We start from the raw sequence: 7,735 nt of genomic DNA, 5'->3' as shown, positions 1-7,735 counted from the left end.
CTTCCGCTCAAATATATGTTATGTCCGGAGACTTTAGCACATAAATTTAACAATTGCAATAATAAATACATTCGCAAACACTTTTCAGAGAATTAAAAAAAAAAACAAATTACTTTTTTGAGAATTCAAAAATATAATCATCAAATATAAACATGTTATCCATCAATAATTTTATTTTTGGGTCGGAAAATTTAAATTTGTTATTAGAAATAAATTTTACGCGTATTACGCGCGCGTACGCGTCTAAGTGTTATTTACGCGCGCAAACAATTATTTAAATAAAATATTTGAGTTCCTCGATCCCAAATACCAATTATACAATATATCAATTATACAATATATACCACTAATATATATACCACAAATATCAATTATACAATATATACCACTTCTTTTTTAAATAAATTTTACGTGTATCTAAGGCGCGTACTACACATGCACATGCTTGTTTAAGTCTTTTAGGCGCACAAAGATTTCAATAAAAAAATTGGGTTCCTCAAACCAAAACATGCACATATACTAATTAAAATAAAAAAATTGAATTCATAAGACCAAATAGAGTATCTTACCATTCTATTACCAAAATAAAAAAAAAAGAAAAAAATTTATTATTTGCAAAAACAGCTTTATTTTGTTATGTCATTAAAAAAGACGAAACATCAGGGGAAATAATTTTCCATTTTTAGATTTGTGATTTTTGAAACTAACGCGGTTAATGAAACTAATATTTTCAGGGGTTCCCTTCTGCTACTTCCAACTTTACCTTAAACTCGACCACTTTTTTTCAGTTTTAAGATGTTCGACATCATTTCTGATAAACTCTTTCATTTTCTTTTGATATTAGAGATTTAAGGGCTTTCAATAGTGTATACTAGAGGCTTCTTATTCAACCATACTATTTTTTCCATGATGGTTAAATTAAGTGGAACTGTCTGAAAAAGACTTTGTTTCAGTATATCAGTAATTTTTTGTTTATAAACACTTTGGAGACACCATGAAAACTCCATTTTAAATGAAATATGCACCTTCAAACTTTATGTACACTTTCAAATTTAAACGTACACCTTCAAATTTCCCCCCCCCCCCTTTCACCAAATATTCTCATGGAGTCTTGGTAATCAGAAAAATTTAGTAAAAAGTCAGAGTATGATTAAACATAATCTGTAAAGAAATTGAAACAGATATTTCTGCCAAAACTACGCCCTCATATATATCTGCATTCTGTATTATCCATGATAATTTCTGATAAATTGATGTTGTTCATGGGAAAGATCACACTAAATTTTTAAGCTCAAGCCATTTTTATAGGAGAACTAACCTCCATGCTTTTAACTTTGCCAGTATTTGTAGCCTTTTTCATGAAAAAAACAAAATCTTTCTTGATTGGATCTCAAGAGGCTTTTCTTATTGAAGCTAATGACAATGCATCAGCAGGATGTTTAGCGAGTAAACTACTTTTTGAATTTGTTTGAACTATATTGGTTTATTACTACCTTAGATCTTTTGCTTCTCTCGCTTAGATCTTCCCAGCCCTTGTTCTTTCTACCTGGACCTGCTGCAACGTATTTTCTTTTAACTGTTATTTCTTTATCCAACCAGGTTTCCTAATGTTTCAGAAGTTTCTAAAAGTGATAAAACTACATGTAAGTCTCAAATTTGAAATATGCTGTCCAGCTCTTGTGATTCATCAAGAAATGTTTCAGCGTTTTTAACTGTTACTTAAAGATTTGCATATAAACGAAGATCTCATAGATGATGTAAAGAAGTTTCAGTCAATTAATTTTATGCGTGTCGATTATTCGCACATAATCGACAAATTCTTGGTTTATGCATCGATTTTTTTCATCAATTTTCCTGCAAATTGGAGTGTAATAAAAAAAAGATTCTAAAACAAAATGAACTTACTTTGAATTGAGTTTATGGAAAAAAGATTTTGCTTCAACGTTTTTTAGATAAACCAAAATATTCTCATTCTAAATACACCATTGACTTAATCTTCATTTTCAAAATCTTAATTCCTTGAGCCCTTTTTTTTTTTAATGCTTAGGGATGCTCGTATTCGAGTTTTAAAGACATAAAAGATTCTTTCGCTTGGTATTTCTGGCACAAACAAAAAAATCCATCAAAGTAATTATATATATATATATATATATATATATATATATATATATATATATATATATATATATATATATATATATATATAACAACAACTATATATGGTACTTAAAGTTTCATGCCTAACGGCAATCATCAGCCATGAAATACAAATCAAAAATATAAAAACCGTAAAAAAATTACAAAATTACTTTCGTGTGCTCTGACGTCATCATAGAAAGAAAGAAGGAAAAAAAGAAAGAAAGAAAGAAAGAAAGTAAAAATATTAAAGAGCAATTATATATATATACATATATATATATATATATATATATATATATATATATATATATATATATATATATATATATATATATATATATATATATATATATATATATAATTGCTCAAGGCTCAACGACAAAACATTGGATACTTTGTGCTTTTTAAGAAGCTTTTTCAAAAATCAAAATGAAAATTGAACTTTCATTTTGCAATTTTATTTATGTAGTTCAAAAACATTTTAATATGAAATATTTCCTTATTTTGTAATTTGCTTTAATTTTATTGTTTTGAACTAAATACATTTATGTTAAAAAATAATGTACTTTCTTTTCTTTATATTTTTTAAATTCTTCTATAATAATTTATATATATATATATATAATTTTATATATACTATTATTTTTATTGGGTTTTAAACTTTACACAGATACATAAAATAAGCTTCTAGCAATTTCTCAATCGCTGAAACTTTTATAAACTTCATATTTTCTCGATTCCTTTTAAAACAAAATGCAGACTGTAAACATATTATGAATAATTTTGGTTTATATTTGAAACGAAATACAAAGTGTGTACATATTAAATATATTAAAAAAATACCAGACATTTTTCAAAGTTACAATTTGGATTCTACAAAATTTAGATCAATTTGTTCATTTTTTTGGAGCGGTGGAAATGTCATGATGTTCATCATGCATTAGTTTGATTTTTAATACTGCATTATTTTTTTGTAATAATAAAAATCAAAATAACAACATTATACAACACACATTAAGAAGGTCAAACATATAAAGAGTTGCTTATTTACTGTTTTTTCCTATTTAAAGATAAAATTGCAATTCTTTAGCACACTACACTTAAGTTTATTATGTTTTTATTTAATCGAAACAAATTCCAAGTTTATGTTTTGCTTTTATGACGCAAAAATAAAAAAATTTTAACTTGGGAGATTCAGGTTTTTATGGTGAGGGGTGCATGAGATCATTTTTGTTGCTTTACCTCTATTTAACAATTTCCTGAGTTGAGTACCCATTCTCCCTAAACTCAATACGCATTTTGTCTAAACCAAAAACTCTTCAATAAATGAGAACGTATTCTTAAAATCTCCCTAAAATGAGTATGGATTCTCGTGTTTTGTTTTGTTTCATATTGCAAAAGATTTTCATCGCCACTTTTAAACTTATATTTTAATAAAAAAAAAATCAAAGCCGTTTTTTTTCCTATTTGAAATCTTTTATTGATGGATTTTAAGCCCTGGCCAGGAATGATAAGCACATCAAACATATTAAAATAGTAATTTTAATTTTCCTGGATCATCAGAGAAACTTGTTTCGTAGTAGTTTATGATGTTTGTAGCAGCGAGTCCAGCAATATTTTCTGTAAAGTTATCAAAACTTGTGTTAATTTAATTGCAATGAATAAAATTTTCTTACCTGTAATCTCTGAGCTCCCACATCTCGGTTATATATTCTTGGCGTGTTTAGCTTAATATCAATATACAAAATCCTTATTTATAAAACTGTCCTAGAAGTATGAACGTGGTATATATTGTTGGTTTATTGATTTTTACAATTCTTTTTTTTTAGTTTAATATGCATTCAAAGCTTATACCTTAAAAAAAGCATAAAAGTTTGTTGTTATTATTAAATACATATTACATAAGTATTTCTAAATGCAATGTATGCAACAAACAATAAATAAATCTTTATAAAGTAGTTCAAAATTTTTTTTTTTCTTATGTTGTTGCCTAAATTCACCCCTCACTTCAATGTTATACATACGTATGTAATTTTTTATTGCTCTTTATAATTTTTACCTTCGGTTTAATATACGGCTAACTTATACCTAAAGCAGAAAAAAATATTGTTATCATTAAATACATATGACTTTTTAGACTTTCGAAATCGTTTAATTTACTTGATGTCCTAAATTTTGCAATAAACGTGTTTATACTTTTTTGTTACAGTTTTCTTTACAGATGAACGACTGATAAACAACTTTGTAAAAAAAATTTCAAAAAAGTTTTTATGAAAGCACCATATGTTTCTATAAAAAATGTTAATTTTTAATATATAAATATTTATTATAAATAACAACTTTTTATATTATAAAACTATTTTTTAAAAATTAAATAAAATTTAAATAATGGATTATAATTGCCTGGTCTATTTTGTATCAGAAGAGGGGTTATGTTTTGACATCACCAACACGGATATTTATATAACTTAATATCAGTGTAGATGATGTCACGAAGCAGTAAATTAAAATTTGATTTGTTTTTTTTTACTTGAGTCTGTTGTTAGTTTAGCTTCACTGATCTCAAATTATAACTGGATAGCGTATTCAATTGTCTTTTTCAAAAAAAGTTGAAGCCAAAATTGGCCTTCCAAGATGGCGGCGATAGGAGCTCTTAGCGGTGATCGATGTACATTTTATAAGGCTTTTTACAGAAATATTAAAGAAAATAAATAGAGTTTTGAAAGAAAAACTAGACTATGAAATAAAGTTTTAAAAATTTTAAGGAAATGAAACTATTTCTAAAAAAATTAGACAGTTAAAGTAATTATTTAGATACTAAAGTACAAAATATTCGATGTACTTTTTAAGTGCAATTTACGATTAAATAATATTTATGCATAATCCATGTATCTTTTAGTTCTTAGTTACCCAATGCAGTATGCTAGAAGGTTGATAACAACTCACAATTTTGACAAATTTTATATTTACTTTTTTTGTACCAAGATATGTACATGCTGCATGAACTATTAGCTGAGTGCTGTGAGTACACACAACTCAGGGGTTCCTTCTAGGATTATTTAATACATAAATGTAATTAATGGATATAGTATTTAATAAAAATATTAAATACAAAATATTATTTTTTAATATATATTATTTACTTATATATTATTCTTTGTAATGTTCCAGCTCTAAATGAGTCGATTGTTTTTGACTTGTTATTTAAAACGACTTGTGAGGGGAATTTTTTGATAACATATATTTTGTATGTTATCAAACATTATCAACATTATGTATCTTATCAAGAAATGTATGATACATAAATTTACAATAAACCATCTGCATTAAATGTTGGAATGCATTAGTACTTTCTTTTCATTTCAAACAAACCAGTTTTTTAAAATTCAAAGACAGAGGAGGTTTAATTAAACCAGCTAAAAGTGTTGTTATCATATGCGAAGAAACTAAAAGACGTTTCTAAAGGTTGCTTGCCTCAATAAATGGCCACCATCCAAATGAAATAGGAATTCAAAATGCCACTTCTAGTGCTATTTTGAGATCAGTTGATTACTCAAAAATATTTATTGAACAAACTTCTTATATGTTTGACTCAGCTATAACTGATAACCATTTATTTGCACTGATTAAACTTATTTCAGAAAACTATGCAAAAATACGTTTTTATAATACCTGGGTAGGGATTGCAATCCCGGAGGTTTTTTTCAATCCCGGGATTTCGGGATTGAAAAACATCAATCCCGGGATCCCGGGATTAATCCCGGGATTGAAAAGCAGATACAACTTCTATATAGTATTAATTAGAATAAAAACATTACATTTAATTAAAAATACATTTATTAAATGACTTTAATTTAACATGTTAATTAAATTTTACATGTTAATTAATGTTAAACAATTATGTTAGAAATAAGGAGATATGTTGTGTTTTGTGCGCTTCGAAATGCGACTTCAGGAAGCATAACGCGTCCAAAGTTTTATCGCCTAAACGGTTAAGAATTTTTGTATTGAACAGTCCAGCGGAAGAAAATGCCCGCTCAGCCTCGACACTTGTCGATTTCACGGTCGTTAGAAAAGAATAAACTCTTTCTAACTAATCGCCACGTGTATCCACATTTTCAAATAGTGTCATTTCTTTTTGAAATTTTGATGACAAAATTTTATGTCTAATTGGTTGTATTGGTGATTGTCCTTCTTTAATAACATCAAGTTCCTCTTCAATACTTAAAGTATTACTTTCAAACTCAGGAGCCATTTTAGGTTCCTCAATCAAATCCAGCATGTCAGACTCAACTGATGCTCTTACTAGAGCAGGATTGGAAGCATTTAATCTTTCCAACAATTCTACCAAAAGTTTTCGACATTTAAATGAAGAAGGCACTGTAATTATTTCTTCATCGACTTCAACGGGGCTTCGACCGTTATGCAGGTATTGCAGAAGTCCACTCATATCGGTTCGGCGTTCATGCATGCGAGTCATTAAAGCTCTATGCATTTCTTTGCTTGTATTATAGTCAGCATCTTTTAATTTTGTAAGCATGAAATTAAGAGCAATGTCGGCTGTAAATAGGTTAGAATCTCGATGACATATTGCTTCAACCGTTAGGGTTGGCTTGCGCTGGGTATACCCAGTGCAAGATAATTCTATAGCTCTGTCAGATGATGAAGTGGCAATATTATCAGAGATTATTACAACTTTAGTTCCCATTAAAGTAACGGTTGAAGCAATATGTCGTCGAGATTCTAACCTATTTACAGCCGACATTGCTATTAATTTCATGCTTACAAAATTAAAAGATGCTGACAATAATACAAGCAAAGAACGTTAACGTTAAATATCAATTCATGTTTTTTGTATACAGTTTTTTACTTTGTAAAATTGTTTAAGCATTAACAGAAGACTGCTCCACCGTGTCTTGCAGTCCATTATTAAAGACAGTTGTTTTCCAAATTCAGCCTTAATATATTTTTGTAAGATGTCGTTCTTGGTAGGTGATTGTTTAAGTTTTAGTATTAGTTTGCGTACTTTTTTGATGACTGACCCATAATGAACTTCATTTAGTTCAATTTTAGGTCTTAACTTTTCATGATTGTAGTCCAACAAATCTTCCTCAGTGTCCTCATTCTCGGATGAATCACTGTCAGAAAACTCATTGTTAAAATCTGGCTGATTTGCATTGAATTCATGCAGGTCTATATGTATGAAGTCCTTTTGTTGAGCCACCACCAATTTTTAAAATTTTCTTGCAGTTTGGTAATTTACACATCGTTGTTTGGCCTTTTCCATCCCGTAGAAAATATTTCCTAACAGCTGAGTTACTTTTAATTGTAAAACCCACATACGACATGCTGATTTATTTTTTAATTATAAGATTCTCCCTTATAAGAAACGCGCTTTTCTTCAGTTTGAAAAAACTTACAATAGTAAAGAACCTACAAAAAATTATTAACAATAGTAACTCAGGTATTAAAAAAAATCTAACTAATTTATCGCGAATATTTTTAAAGTGTTTACGTAAGTAACTTTTTAGAAACAACGTAAATTTGTATTATATAACAAATTATTATAAAATAAATATAAACCGTATGTAATGAT

Source organism: Hydra viridissima, unplaced genomic scaffold (assembly GCF_058129835.1).
Source record: "Hydra viridissima isolate aposymbiotic clone 2 unplaced genomic scaffold, HvirCarnegie_v1 scaffold_1, whole genome shotgun sequence".
NCBI lineage: Eukaryota > Metazoa > Cnidaria > Hydrozoa > Anthoathecata > Hydridae > Hydra > Hydra viridissima.
The sequence above is the reverse complement of the archived record's forward strand: the minus strand, read 5'-3'. Positions refer to the sequence as shown.